This window comes from Mus musculus, chromosome 14, assembly GCF_000001635.26.
Source record: "Mus musculus strain C57BL/6J chromosome 14, GRCm38.p6 C57BL/6J".
In the NCBI taxonomy this organism is placed as follows: Eukaryota; Metazoa; Chordata; class Mammalia; order Rodentia; family Muridae; genus Mus; species Mus musculus.
Window position 1 is genome coordinate 28,375,786 of NC_000080.6, and position 15,895 is coordinate 28,391,680.

General features: G+C 43.0%; 1 protein-coding gene and 1 long non-coding RNA gene across 36 annotated transcripts in view; one reads left to right on the forward strand and one right to left on the reverse strand.

Moving 5' to 3' along the window:
- Positions 1-6,230, reverse strand: part of Gm52097 — a 33,950-nt gene extending 27,720 nt beyond the window's left edge. Inside the window, exons 1-2 of the long non-coding RNA XR_003951013.1 lie at positions 5,992-6,230; positions 4,449-4,573 (exon numbers count right to left, since the gene is read on the reverse strand). This is a non-coding gene — a long non-coding RNA (predicted gene, 52097). The remainder of the gene's footprint in view (positions 1-4,448; positions 4,574-5,991) is intronic.
- Erc2 (ELKS/RAB6-interacting/CAST family member 2) overlaps positions 1-15,895 on the forward strand; it is an 856,263-nt gene that overhangs the window by 753,511 nt on the left and 86,857 nt on the right. For 8 of the 35 annotated variants that reach the window (XR_383172.4, XR_383171.4, XR_001781113.2 and 5 more), the window contains one exon: positions 8,039-8,258. The exons of 26 other annotated variants lie outside the window; for them this stretch is intronic. The gene's annotated coding sequence lies outside the window, so the exon portion shown is untranslated. The remainder of the gene's footprint in view (positions 1-8,038; positions 8,259-15,895) is intronic. One more of the 35 variants, XR_001781112.2, reaches the window with a different exon arrangement.

Consider the following 15,895-nt stretch of genomic DNA (forward strand, 5'->3'; position numbering starts at 1 on the left):
AACTAATTTGCCATTGAGTCTTGCCAGCCTCTGCTGGGGGACTTCCTCTGGCTGAGTAATGTGGTTCTGATTAAGGACATCCTATAAGACCCAGGAGGACAGCCTGGGAAGGAAATGGGTCTGAGACAGAGAGAGAATGGATTTCTTGCTGCTAGTGGGACAGCCGCGTTGAGGACTGGAGGTGTAGAGAATTTCTCCTTAGGCTCCGAGAAAGAAGGCAAGCAAATGGCTGACAAATTGGCATCTTTTATGCAAAGCTGACAGGCAAGCAGGCCTTTTAGCAGAAAGAGGATATGCAGAACCCTGAGGCCAAATGGCAGGCAGGCAGCAGGCTTTTTGAAGTCCATGCCTGTATGCAACTTCTAACAGCAAGGCTTCAACTGAATGGCCTCATAAAGATAGGAAAACGTACTTTTCAACTCAAATACCATAGTTTGGAAAAGTGACACTTCATTTCCCTCCCTAGTACACACACTTAGGTAGACTTATATGCACTCCGCAGAAGTAGGCTGCTTTTTAATCCCTACTGTTCTATGAACTGGGTTGCAAATGCTAAACTTTGCCTTACTCTAGGGAGGCTGAGAGCTCCCCCTCGGGTTCTGCTAAGTACAGGCTGGCCCCTGCCTTGACTATGGGTAACTCAGGACCTTGGGAGACCCCATTTGCTCCCTCTGGCCTGGCAGGGGGTAGGCGTCTATGGCAGGAAAGACAAAAGGGGGTGGGTACTGAATGGACAATGAGAGCTCAGAGAACATGGAGTTTCTTTACCAAATACCTAAGAATCGACTAATACTTGTAACTCTAATATGATTTCCTTGTTAATCTCTGTCAAACCATGAAATCCGATATGTTAACCATGACTAAGCCGTGAAATTTGTCAACTTTGTCTGTAATTTACACGAGCGCTCTCTCTTTCTCTCTTTTTTTTTCTCTTCAAATCTTAACACAAAGTGTGGAAGCATTACTTGCCAGCATGCTCTTCCCAGCAGGCCGCTGGTATCCTTTGACAAGCAAGAACAGAGGGTGTGCGGTTCTCATGCTGTTTCAGGAACCAAGGACAGATAAAGATAAAACCCCCAAAACCAAGCCCTCTATTTTCCTTTGAGGCGATAACCATGAACACACTACATCTTCTTAGATGTCAGTGAGTATCAATAAACATTCAACTTCAGTTTATGGTTCATGCTAGTGGACATTAAAGACTTCCTCAGGGCAGAAGATTGTTTTTGAGAAAAAATAATAATAAGGAGTAAGACAAACATTGTTTCTTGTTTGGCTTCAATCATAGGCTGTATGATTGATCTCGTCAATACATTGGCTATGTGGGGAAAGTTGTGTAAGATAATTAACTGCCACCCTGTCCCCAGCTTTCTTCTGCTTAAAAACTACCAAGGCTTAATCTGTAGGAGGCTCAGATCTGGGCACACCTGCCCTTGGCCATGGAGGCTATTAACTAATACAGCAGTCTGTGTTGGGTCTCTTGGTTATCCAGGGAAAGGCAGCTTCATAAAACTGAAAGACAACGATTGGTGTGTTGTTGGAGGAGCAACGGGCACTTTGGGGCAGTAGGTAGCTTGTCCTGAGAAGGAAAGGGGAACAGCGGGCAAGAAGAAATGGTGAATGGGCAAGTGGGCAGGCTGGGATGCCATTCTCTTCTGTCCCTGCCAAATGTTTTCTCTTAGACTCAAAGAAAAACGTTCAGAACCTCCCCAACTGTTTCCTGACCTCTGTGCTGCAGAATCCAGGATCAGATAATCAGATGATTTAGAACTAAGGGTGCTTTGTTGACTTCGGTCACCACATAGCCAGTGCTTTAAAGCTTTTTTTTTTTTTTTTCAAATACAGAATCTTGGGCAGTGCTCCAGAACCCAAGAGAGCCCTTCCCAGAAACCTGGTTGCTGGGTCGGAAGGACATGACCTGTGCAAACAGTCAGGCTGGTCTATTCATTCCGCAACAATGAAGCCAGAGTCTGAGGAGCCCAGAGAGCTGCTCTGTTGCTCTACTGATAGACCACAGCATCAGCCCTGGCTTTCTGCTTTACAGTCTCTTAGTAAGACCCCAGCCTCTTCCCTTCCCACCCAAACCTGGGAGAGGAATACCAAGGCAGAAAACTTAAGGATTCTTTTCCCACTTTAAGTCTCCTAGACCCTGATATGGCTCCTGAATCCTAGACTTTATGGAAGACCTCTATGCCTCAAGAAAGATACTCCGCAAAAACCTGGAAATCGTGGATAAGAACTTTTCTATGGTGAAGTTCCACAGCTTTTACCAAATGTTCTCAAAGATGTGAGTGACCCCCAAAAGGGTCAAGAATGATTTCCCTATAATCTGTGTCCCTAAAAGCCCCCTTTCCAATTCTGATTGTGAGCTGCAAGGTTAACAATTACATCCACTTTAACCTTTCAAGGCAAATGTAGCATATAATCCGATGAGTGCCTGAGGTCCCAGGGTTGTCTGTAAAACAGCAATTGGGTTGTGAATTCCTTAAGTTATCTCTGAAGCTGAATCTAACCAGAGCCAGGGTCTGACCATTTTAGAGCCAAGATGATTCAAATCTATTGAAGTAACTTGGGTTTCTTTATAATGCTCCATTCCTTCTGAGCCATGAACAATCATTTCTTGACTTAACTCTGCTTTGGTCTTGGATTAGGATTTACCCTATTTAACAAATTATGGGGGGGGGAGAATATTAGAGCCATTCCCTAGTATACCCAGGCCTTAAGTTACACTGAAAAATGTCTGCCACCATAGAATATGACAATCATTAAAAAAACCAAAACCCTCAAGGTATGGGTTAGCTGGTTATATCTGAATTTCAGATGAGCAACAAATACTTTTTTATCAGTCCTCAAGAAGGAAAAATATGGGTTCTTGACTACCACTATATGCATATTTTTCTTGGGGTCTGGAGAGCATGTTCTGTTTGCAGAAGACTTGTGATTCTGTTCCCCGTGTCCACATGGGGACCAATAGGAGCTGTAACTCCAGTTTGAAGGGGTCTGAACACCCTCTTCTATTCTCCTCAGGCGCGCACGTGGTATATATACATACCTGTAGGCCAAACACTCCTACACATAAAAAGTAAAAAGTAAAATATAAATAAATGAATGCACTGCTGACAAGAGCAGAGGGCCTGTGAAGGGGGAACACACTGGTCTATAAGAACACCACAGTGCCTATTAAACGCTAAGCTTGCAGGGCCAAGTTCCTTTAGGGTTAACCCCCAGCCTCTGGAAGCAACTGTTGCTTATAGGACTTATGAGAACCTTTGTGGCTTTTGCCGGAACAGTGGTTCTCAACCTTCCTCACACTGTGACACTTTAATCCCTCAGGTTGTGATGACACCCCAACCATAAGATCACTTCATTGCTACGTTATCTGTAATTTTGCTGCTGCACTGTAAATATCTGCTATGCAGGACATCTGATATGCCACCCCTGTCAGGGGTCGAGACCCACAGGCTGAGAACTCCTGGACTAAAACCTCAAGCCAAGCTCTTCTCTGTTTCTCTGCCTATTCCAAATGTGATTTAATGAAAGGTGGGTGGGAGGGCAATAAGAGAGGCACCAAAGCCTTCAGAGACCCATTTATTCATGTTCTTTGTCCACTTGAGACATGTCTCTTTGTATAATCAGATTATGTAGCCACCAGTGAGGGGGGAGGGGGAGCTGGACAACGAGGAACCAGAAGAGTGAGATAAGGGAGCAAGGTGATAGCTGGAGCTGAGGCCTCCTGAGAATCAGGAGGGGGCTGAGGCATCCCTTCTGGGACTAAAGTCCCTTAGAGCTTTTCACCTTGGGCAATGTCTAGCTAGACCCAACTGTTTTCATCCTAGGAAGCCCCAACAAGGCCCAGTCTTCACATATGGTTCTTCCCACTCATTAGATCAGAGCTCAGGACCCTGAGATACACAGCAATCTGTGCCCAGAAGCAAGAGCCATCGGCGGACCCTCACTAGGCTGCCTTCCTGCTGAACAGGAAGCTCATCCGCTGTCCTCACTGAGGGGAGGCCAAGCTGACTCAAGGATCTTCTTCCCTGTGTAGCAGCAGATGTGTCAGCTCCATGAATCCTGCCTTATTTCCTCACTCAGACCATTTGTGAGGGAGACACTTTGACCAGTCTACTCTTAATCACTTACAACTCAACCAGGTGCTTTGCTTAGGGAAGAAAAAAAAAGTCCTATGTAACCATCAATTTTGATGCTTTTAAATGTCTTCTCCCACATGTGTCCAAATAAGCGAGGTGCTAGCCACATTTGGCTTTTTTTTTTTTTTTTTTCCTATAAAGAGGATGACTTTTAGGTCTCTGTTGAAGGGAGCATTTCTGGAAAGCCCACCCCAATTTCATGTTTTCAGCCAAACCGAAAGTGTAAGAAGCACAGCAATAATCTTAAAGTTCTGTTTTCTTTCCTGGAGAAGAAGCCAAATGCTCAATTCTGTAGCTTACCTTACAGAGGCTTGGCCTTTGTTTCTGTTCCTCTCTGTGTTTAGGCGATACAATTCCTGCTAGGAAGGCTTGCCCTCCTTCTGTTCTGATTCTGAGTGACTCAGCAAGTCTTCAGGGTTCCATGGCTGTAATGGATAACACAATGGCTACCTCGGCTTTTGTTTTGTTTTGTTTTGTTTTGTTTTGTTTTGTTTTGTTTTGTTGGTTTTTGGTTTGTGTGTGTGTCTGTTTCAGTTACCTCACTCCAGTGCTATTCAACATGGTTTCTCTAAAGTACTAAAGAAAGTGCCTTTTCCCTCTCACTGAGACCACAGCACTACAAGCCACCAAAGTTCTCAAAGACGCAGGGAGTATGTCCTGGTCATTCCCCAAATGTTGCATTAACGAAGTGGCTCTCAACTAGTCCTGGCCCCCATCCTTGAGCATTTGGCCCTGTTTACTAATATTTCCAGTTGCCACAGCTGAGAAATTCGAGATGCCGGCATCTGGTGGGTAGCTAGGGATGCAGTGTACACAAGTAATCCTCAGAGCACAGAATGGTCTTGTCCTAAACTTACATAATATTAAGTTGATACTCTGACATTTAAGGAATTTTTGCTCATCTTGCTTTTCTTCAAGGTCTGAAATAAAAGAGGAAGAAAATGCTGCACTTTTAATGAATTCAGTGTCCTGAGATCTTACATCCCGTATGGATCCGGGCATTAGAGAAAATAGGGGCACTGCCGAGCTGGGCAAAATGCAAGTCAAGGGAGGTCTTCCCAGCTCCAACAGCTGCCTTAACTCTAAGAAGAGACAACTTTGACAAAAGCAGAGGACCAAAAAGTTACAAGGATGTTTAGTTTGTGATAAAAATCATTTTGCAGATTAAAGTCTTTCTTCCTGCCCATAAAATGGTATGTTCTTTAAATAACTAAGAAACTGGCCGCATTTAACTGTGTTGCGAGGAGTGGGGGCAAGATTGTTGCCCATAGCCATGCCGCGTTAAATCTGCCCTTATCCTATTCACAACTGTGTCCCAGCTGTAGGTCCCGATAGCTCTCATCCTTTCTCTCCGGTATTTTAGACCTGGCCAGTTTTCTAAATGTGCTGTCTGCATAGATGGATTCACGGCAGCTGTTTTATAGAGCCAAGTTCTCCTGTCTTTGGTCTCCATTTTCTCATTCTCTCTGGGGCAAGGATGACTACCGAGCACCAGTGCTTTCTTCTTCCCACATGCAAGTACAGTGAATAAGAGTGAGACTTCTTTCCAAGACCCTCAGCAAGGCTCCATGGGTTCTATCAGCTTGGAATCATGTGCTGAGGCTAGAGAATGTAAGAGGCAATGGGGCTGTCACTGTGACCTAGGTATGTCATAGCCCTGAGCTGGAATGAAACATCTGGTAGATGTGTTCCTGCAGAGGGTAGTTGGGGTGAAACAGTTAAAAAGAAAGAATATGGTGCCTAGAATAATAAATAGAGCTTAAAACACTCGCACGCACACATACACACACATTCACGGTCTTTGCTGCTAGAAAATATGGAGTTTCCAGCTCAAAAGACTTACCATAGGTCTCTCCCCAGCACTGGAGTCGGCCGGCTGCCTAACTCAGACATTGTTATGAGCCTCTTCACCTCCCTTCTCAGCCACACGTAGAATCTCCTGTCATGGAGGGATAAAAAAATCAATTATCTACTATCTTAGACTATTGGAAGGACTGTGCAAATACACATAGTGATTGTGCCATTAGAACAAACCAATTCCATCCAGTCTCTGCAGTTTAGAAGTATCTGCACTGGCTCCAACCCACCCAGACAGCTGTGCCAGCCGTCTTTCGGAAGCCCGTGCCTAAATTTATCGCAATTTCCATTGTCACAGGTCAGTGTGGGAAATCTTCTGAGGTCAGTGATTGCGGTAATTGACTTGAAAACGTCTCTGTTAAATGACATAATTGGTTTTAATTATGTAATTATGCCACTTAAAGTGTGGGGGTGAAAGGTTACTCTTATATTTAGCAGTGAGCTCCCCCCCCCCCAGATGAAGCCAGGGCATTTTAATCTGTGGGTCTTCAAAGTCCTTTGCTTTTTCTTTTTTTCCAGAGGAAAGCTGGAGTGGGCTTGCCTTGGCACTGGTGGCTTAGGGGTGATTATCGTGCGTGAGGTAGTGCCAGCTCTGTGCCTGTGTATAGGAGCCTTTGTAAGGGAACGGCAAGAGCTTCCGTAAGACCTCCTTGCGATCTGAAGTTAATGAGCAGTGGGGACTCAACTGTCAGCAATTGAATCTGATTGGGCAGGGTAATTATATGATTGCCCCTGGTGTTTGCACATGCACAGGGATATTTTTATTGGAAAAAACCTAATTGCTTACTTACTTAGTGAAGGGCAAACCTAAACAAATTTGTGTTGTCATAGGTTAAAAAGACATCCTTTCTTTGTCTCTAAAGTAGCTGCCTGCTCCCCTTCTTAGAAGTGAGGGTTTTGTTTCTTCCTGGGTTCAATCAGGGATGTTTGCGAGCCCTGTATTTTATGATAATATTAGAACAGAAAGGCAAGCCGCTTTGGGCTATTTGCTTCTGGATTGGTGGCCATGGGCTAGTTGCCTTTTCTTAAACGACACCTTACAATGGTTTCTTTCATAAGGCACAAGCAGCTAGAACCCTAGAGCAACCATAGCAGCTAGAACCATAGGGCAACATTCAAGCTTTTTTTTTTGGTTTGTTCCCCAATGTGGGAACAAACTGACAGCACTGGCTTTATCAGCTCTCTGGTTTCTTTTAATTGCCTAAAGGCAAGTGGGAGGTATTATGCCTGTGATGAGCTTATAGAGATGAGAAACACCAAGGTTAGCACCAAGGTTAGGAGACATGAAATGACTTGGGAGGAAGAGTGCACAGTAGGAGAGCCAAAGGGATGGGACCCTCAGTGCTTTGAGTCAGACCTTTAAACTCAACAACCTCAAATGAAGCTTACTCCTTTAGGTGAGCTTTATAAGAGGATCCATACCACAGGTTTCTTCTCACCTCTTATAGAAACAGTAACTTCCTAAGATCCTACCAGAGGTAGAAATGTAACTGGCTTATGGGAAGCATCTCAGGCTGAGGGCAGCAGATGCCAAATCTGTGTGCTCCAGATTGGTGTAGACTTATGGGATGGAGAATGAAGAAGAAAGGCGTTTCTGGCCCCCGCCCTTGCTTCCCTGACCTTTGTTCATCTCAGGAGCTCTGCTCATGCTGAGCCACCCCAATCCTTTTAAGTTTCGGGTCTGATATAAAATGTTATTTCTGGGGTGGGAAAGCTCCCCAGACTATTTACACACCTCTCTTGTTTCTGGACTGGCTGCCTTTGTGCTAAAGGTTCTCAACTCTATTGTCCTGCGATTGCCTGACTCATTGTCTCCCCAGTACCCCAGAAGCCCCACTAGGGCAGGGCCCCTGTGTGTATCCCACACCCCTCTTTCCACCCAGAGGCTGGCACAGTGCTTGAGTGTGTGGAGTGAAGGAGTGAGAGGAAGGATGCTTACTGGGTGTCCCGGGGAGTTGTGTGTGCTGCCTGCTGGTTCCCAGCCCAAGCTGTTAATACTGCTCTCTTGTCGCTTACAATTTTCATTGCCCTAGATGATCCAGCTCTGTCGGAGGCACGTGTAGGCACAGCCAAATCTCATGCTGTACATTGATCATCTGTCCAACCTTTGCCTAGAGTGGGAGCCCCCAGTTCCTTCAAGAGATCCAACTTTACCTGTCTGTAAAGAAGAAGAGGAGGAGGGAGACAGCAGGGAGGATCCGGTGGCATTGTGACATCGGAGCGGGTCCAGTGTTCACTTTTACCCTTTTGGAGGTGGGTAACTGTGATTAATGTGGAGTACTGGGATTAAGAGAGAGGGAGTAATGTCTTTGGATTTGGGGACTGAGTTGTACTTTTTTTTTTTTTTTTGGCTGAAGTATAGGGATTATTCTCTATTTTTGTATTTAATTCATAGTCAGACTGTGGATCCAAGCTGCATACCATTTCTGCATCTGGCTATGTGAATGCGGGTGGGGGGGGGGTGTCACGTGCTACATTGACTATTTTCTCGCCAAGACCCTTTTTGTTTCAACCTTTCACCCCCCACACACACATCCCAAGTGACATCATTACAGAGAGCTCCTGAGTTCCTACTGAGTAGATGTAATTTCACTCAAGAACACCCCTCTTGGTTTAAATGCAGCTTTGCCCAAGCCTGAAACATGTCTAACCAGCTTCTTCCTTGGGAAAAGAAAAAGAAAACATGAACCCATGATACTTTGAGCCTCAGACTACTGAACCTCTAAACTCCAAACTGTCCCTGAGTGTCAAATGCTCATTTTTGATTGGCCTACAATATCAATTTCTGGGTAGGTCTATCCTTTACATGTGGGACCCACAGCTCCAGCATACAGAACAGAGTAAACCCACAGAGGCTGCAGGTCCTTGGCTGTGGTTTCTTGGGTGGTTTCAGAGGCTGCACCCAACTTTTCCCAGAAGTAATTAGCTATGTTTCTTTAATGTCCTCATGGTCAAAATCTCATTTACTTTGCATGCTTGAGAGTGTATTTCTTAGTGAAATAAATCCCTGAGTTTGGAGTCTCAATGGTCCTCCTAGGAAAACCATTGGTGATCTACTTTGTTGGCTAGTTTGTGTGTGGCACAAACATCATGCACTTTGAGTCAAATAGCATGGGCCGTGATGGTCTTTCTTCCGGAGTTCTCAGGAAAGTTTAACTTGACCGTTAGTTTTGGACTAGTACCAAGGGATGGATCACCAACTGATACCCTCTCTAGATTGATGTCAGTTAATAACACCTACACATGTAAATCACATGCCTTTGCAAACATATATAAATGGCATTTAATATATACTGAAACTAGGCAGTGCGGTCTCCAAAGTGTCTTGTCTCCTCTCATCACTATGATGTTCCCTTCAGAATGCTTCTGAGTGGGGCATGGTAGCTCCTTTGCTGTTACCATCATAGAATTTGACAGAGGATAATTTAGAAAAGAAGAGGAATAGCTGGAGTCAGATGTCACTGCTCTAGGTCACACCCAAACCACTGCTTAGCTCCACTGTTCTGTTCACATCCCTCCACTGGCCAATAGATTCAATAGGTTTGACATGATGAAATGCCTTGGACCATCAGTTTGCGTCCTTGTATCACATGGGAATGCCTCAGATATATAAATCTTCAGACTCACCTGAATCTAGTGGTTCTGAAACTCTCTGGGGCCCAGAAACCTGAATTTGGAGGTGTCTTTGGTGCTCAGATGTACACAACACTCTCAAAGCCATTGGTTCTACCATTGTGTGTTGTAAGGGCATTGAAGGGACATAACCAAGTCCTCTTCCCCAACAGCTTGATATCCATCAAGGGTATACATTCATCAGTCAGATAAGCAGAGTAATCTTCAAATAATGTAAATTATATCGTGGGCTCACTCCCTAAATCCCTCTAGGTGGTTTCATTTTGTTCTTATAGTGACTATAAAGGTTTGCTTGTTCTTCAGGGCCTGACATGCTCCACCACCTCCCTTCCATCTGTTTCTCATACCATTTGCTTGTTCTCCCAATGCTCTCAGTATCATCTCAGCCTTCTTCATGAGCCCCTCAAGCACACGTCTATGTGTGGTACAGCAGCAGTGGCATAGAAGGGAAGAGGGAATCAGAGAATAGGAAAACACTAGCAATGGCCTTTACCTTGTTTTCATGAAGTAGAACATGCCCAATCCCTTTGTCTCCATTGGTTGATACACTCATATACAAATATAGAGATAGACAAACGCACTAATAAAATGGTATAAAGGTTGGCTTTATTAGCCTCATTGAGGCTAATTTTCAAGTCATTAAGATCATAGGAAGCATAGTGTAGTTCTTAGTCTTGTGAGTTTTATTGGCTTCATGCTTCATGAGTGTGTTGGCTAAGTAGGGATGGTAGGAACTGAATAAATGGGAAGGAGATCTCACTTTGACATTGTGTCACACTGTCACATGGATGGAGCTAATGAAGGATTCTTGCCATTTAAATTAATTTCAGTAAAAATGATGACCACCACATCTGCTTAGAATTTGCTTTTTAAAAACCTATGAATGTGGATCCTCACAGCATTAAGGGAGCATGGACTTTGGGAATAAAGGAGACAGTTGGGTTTTTATAGGATGTAAAAATATCACAGCTCAGGATTCTTTTTAAAGGAGAAAACCTAACATTTGACTTGCCTTTTAAAAGCAGATTGGACTTCAAGCTTGAAATTGAATTATGGCTCTTGAAGCTCCAGACCTTCCTTTGGGATCTGAGAATAAGGACCATGGATTTGGGTGTTGTCTCTGCTATGTATCCATAGTAACAGGCTATTGCCCTATGAGTGTAGCATCCCTGGTTTTGCACATCATGTGCTCATCTGGTCTCTCCTTATTTGTGATCTTCTACAAAAGACCAAAGAATCAGTTTAAGCTGCAAAGAAAGAGAATGAGCCATGGTCTTAGGGAAAGTTTTGCTTTGAGTACCCCCAGAATTCCCTCCCTGGGATGGAGAAGAGAGTCTCTTAAATACCTTAAGATCTACCATCCTCACTAGGGGTCTGGAAGAGGCTCACTACTGCTCAAGTAAAGCCAGTCCATACCTCTGAGTTGTAATCCCATATGAGTAAAACAGATATGCCATGACTCTATTGTCTGAGAACTCAGGCTGATCCTGAGCAGCTTCCTCTATATAGTGGTTGCTTTTCTGTTGCTGTGATAAGACACAGTGTCCAGGACAACTTATAGAAGGAAGAGTTTATTTTAGCTGATAGCTCCAAATGAATAGGAGTCAGTCATGGCAGGAAGGCATATCAGCACACAGCAGGCATGACAGCAGGAACAAGGAGCTGAGAACTGACATAATGTAAGCCCAAAACCAAAAGAGAACTGGAAGTAGTATGAGGCTTTTGATCTCAAAGCTCAGCCCCAGTGACATACTTCCTCCAATGAGACTGTACCTTCACTAAACAGTGCCACCAGCTAAAAACAGAATGTTCATATAGGTGAGCCTATGGATGGACACTCTCAGTCAAACCATTGCACTCCAGTAGCCAAGTAAAATGAACCCAAATCATGTCAGCTGAAAGCTGAACTCTAATGGGTAGCGGGAACAGATGCTAGCATAGCCTTCTATGTGACGAGTAGCACTTCCAGGCCTGCTGTTCCCAAAGACCGGGATCTGTATTTCTCAAAGCCACCTGTTATTTCCTTAGTAGATCCTTATGGATGTTTTTCTTTATTGCTTTCTGCCAAGTTATTTCTAGTGCTTGTCTCTTTTCCATATGCCTAGTATTCCCTAGGCCCATGTGTTTCCCATCTACATGCACTTATCTTTGCTTTGCTCAGTTTGGGCCTTGTCTGATGGAGCATCTCTTATCTTTTGGTTCTTGATATCTAATTCCTGTATCCATCCATCATCTAGGAGAGCTAGATTACATCTCCATCTTCTAGAATAAATTTACAAATTTACAACTACGGTCACTGATGACCCCTTCTTCAATATTTTCTACTGATTTAGCTGGTCACTGCTTTTAATACTGGCTGTGGTCCCACCACTGCTTTTTTTTTTTTTTTTTTAACATTTTTTAACATTATTTTATTAATTAGGTATTTTCTTCATTTACATTTTCAATGTTACCCTAAAAGTCCCCCAAGCCCTCCCCCAACTCCACTCCCCCCTCCCCCACTTCTTGCCCTGGCATTCCCCTGTACTGAGGCATATAAAGTTTGCAAGACCAATGGGCCTCTCTTTCCACTGATGGCCGACTAGGTCATCTTCTGATACATATGCAGCTAGAGACATGAGCTCCAGGGGTACTGGTTAGTTCATATTGATGTTTCACCTATAGGGTTGCAGTTCCCTTTAGCTCCTTGGGTATTTTCTCTAGCTCCTCCATTGAAGGGCCCAATAGCTGACTGTGAGCATCCACTTCTGTGTTTGCTAGGCCCCGGCATAGTCTCACAAGAGACAGCTATATCAGGGTCCTTTCAGCAAAATCTTGCTAGTGTGTGCAATGGTATCAGCATTTGGGGGCTGATTATGGGATGGATCCCTGGGTATGGCAGACTATAGATGGTCCATCCTTTTGTCTCAGCTCCAAACTTTGTCTCTGTAACTCCTTCCATGGGTGATTGTTTCCAATTCTAAGAAGGGGCAAAGTGTCCACATTTTGGTCTTCATTCTTCTTGAGTTTCATGTGTTTTGAAGATTGTATCTTGTATCTTGGGTATTCTAAGTTTCTGGGCTAATATCCACTTATCAGTGAGTACATATCATTTGAGTTCTTTTGTGATTGGGTTACCTCACTCAGAATGATGCCCTCCAGGTCCATCCATTTGCCTAGGAATTTCATAAATTCATTCTTTTTAATAGCTGAGTAGTACTACATTGTGTAAATGTACCACATTTTCTATATCCATTCCTCTATTGAGGGGCATCTGGGTTCTTTTCAGCTTCTGGCTATTACAAATAAGGCTGCTATGAACATAGTTGAGCATGTATCCTTCTTACTGGTTGGAACATCTTCTGGATATATGCCCAGGAGTGGTATTGCGGGATCCTCCTGTAGTACTATGTCCAATTTTCTGAGGAACCACCAGACTGATTTCCAGAGTGGTTGTACAAGCTTGCCATTCCTCCAAAAATGGAGGAGTGTTCCTCTTTCTCCATATCCTCGCCAGCATCTGCTATCACCTGAATTTTTGATCTTACCCATTTTGGCTGGTGTGAGGTGGAAACTCAGGGTTGTTTTGATTTGCATTTCCCTGATGATTAAGGATGTTGAACATTTTTTCAGGTGCTTCTCAGCCATTCAGTATTCCTAGGGTGAGAATTCTTTGTTTAGCTCTGAGCCCAATTTTTAATGGGGTTATTTGATTTTCTGGAGTCCACCTTTGGAGTTCTTTATATATATTGGATATTAGCCCCCTATCTGATTTGGGATAGGTAAAGATCCTTTCCCAATCTGTTGGTGGCCTTTTTGTCTTATTGATGGTGTCTTTCGCCTTAACACAAGCTTTGCAATTTTATGAGGTCCCATTTGTCGATTCTCGATCTTACAGCACAAGCCATTGCTGTTCTATTCAGGAATTTTTCCCTTGTGCCCATATCTTCGAGGCTTTTCCCCACTTTCTCCTCTATAAGTTTCACTGTCTCTGGTTTTATGTGGCGTTCCTTGATCCACTTAGATTTGACCTTAGTACAAGGAGATAGGAATGGATCAATTCGCATTCTTCTACATGATAACCGCCAGTTGTGCCATCACCATTTGTTGAAAATGATGTCTTTTTTCCACTGGATGGTTTTAGCTCCCTTGTCAAAGATAAAGTGACCATAGGTGTGTGGGTTCATTTCTGGGTCTTCAATTCTATTCCATTGGTCTACTTGTCTGTCTCTATACCAGTATCATGCAGTTTTTATCACTATTGCTCCGTAGTATAGCTTTAGGTCAGGCATGGCGATTCCACCAGAGGTTTTTTGTCCTTGAGGAGAGTTTTTGCTCTCCTAGGTTTTTTGTTATTCCAGATGAATTTGTAGATTGCCCTTTCTAATTCGTTGAAGAATTGAGTTGGAATTTTGATGGGGGTTGCATTGAATCTGTAGATTGCTTTTGGCAAGATAGCCATTTTTACTATACTGATCCTGCCCATCCATGAGCATGGGAGATCTTTCCATCTTCTAAGATCTTCTTTAATTTCTTTCTTCAGAGACTTGAAGTTTTTATCATACAGATATTTCACTTCCTTAGTTAGAGTCACGCCAAGGTATTTTATATTATTTGTGACCATTGAGAAGGGTGTTGTTTCCCAAATTTCTCTCTCAGCCTGTTTATCCTTTGTGTAGAGAAAAGCCATTGACTTGTTTGAGTTAATTTTATATCCAGCTACTTCACTGAAGCTGTTTATCAGGTTTAGGAGTTCTCTGGTGGAATTTTTAGGGTCATTTATATATACTATTATATCATCTGCAAAAAGTGATATTTTGACTTCTTCCTTTCCAATTTGTATCCCCTTTATCTCCCTTTGTTGTTGAATTTCTCTGGCTAGGACTTCAAGTACAATGTTGAATAGGTAGGGAGAAAGTGGACAGCCTTGTCTAGTCCCTCATTTTAGTGGGATTGCTTCCAGCGTCTCACCATTTACTTTGACGTTGGCTACTGGTTTGCTGTAGATTGCTTTTATCATATTTAGGTATGGGCCTTGAATTCCTGATCTTTCCAAGACTTTTATCATGAATGGGTGTTGGATTTTGTCAAATGATTTCTCAGCATCTAACGAGATGATCATGTGGTTTTTGTCTTTGAGTTTGTTTATATAATGGATTACATTGATGGATTGCCGTATATTGAACCGTCCCTGCATCCCTGGGATGAAACCTACTTGGTCAGGATGAATGATTGTTTTGATGTGTTCTTGGATTCGGTTAGCAAGAATTTTATTGAGGATTTTTGCATCGATATTCATAAGGGAAATTGGTCTGAAGTTCTCTATCTTTGTTGGGTCTTTCTGTGGTTTAGGTATCAGAGTAATTGTGGTTTCATAGAATGAATTGGGTAGGGTACCTTCTGCTTCTATTTTGTGGAATAGTTTGTGAAGAACTGGAATTAGATCTTCTTTGAAGGTCTGATAGAACTCTGCACTAAACCCATCTGGTCCTGGGCTTTTTTTTGGTTGGGAGATTATTAATGACTGCTTCTATTTCTTTAGGGGATATAGGACTGTTTAGATCGCTAACCTATCCTGATTTAACTTTGGTACCTGGTATCTGTCTAGAAATTTGTCCATTTCATCCAGGTTTTCCAGTTTTGTTGAGTATAGCCTTTTGTAGAAGGATCTGATGGTGTTTTGGATTTCTTCAGGATCTGTTGTTATGTCTCCCTTTTCATTTCTGATTTTGTTAATTAGGATGCTGTCTCTGTGGCCTCTAGTGAGTCTGGCTAAGGGTTTATCTATCTTGTTGATTTTCTCAAAGAACCAGCTCCTCCTTTGGTTGATTCTTTGAATAGTTCTTCTTGTTTCCACTTGGTTGATTTCGCCCTTGAGTTTGATTATTTCCTGCTGTCTACTCCTCTTGGGTGAATTTGCTTCCTTTTGTTCTAGAGCTTTTTGGTATGTTGTCAAGCTGCTAGTGTGTGCTCTCTCTAGTTTCTTTTTGGAGGCACTCAGAGATATGAGTTTTCCTCTTAGAAATGCTTTCATTGTGTCCCATAAGTTTGGGTACGTTGTGGCTTCATTTTCATTAAACTCTAAAAAGTCTTTAATTTCTTCCCTTATTCCTTCCCTGACCAAGGTATCATTGAGAAGAGTGTTGTTCAGTTTCCACGTGAATGTTGGCTTTCTATTATTTATGTTGTTATTGAAGATCAGCCTTAGTCCATGGTGGTCTGATAGGATGCATGGGACAATTTCAATATTTTTGTATCTGTTGAGGCCTGTTTTGTGA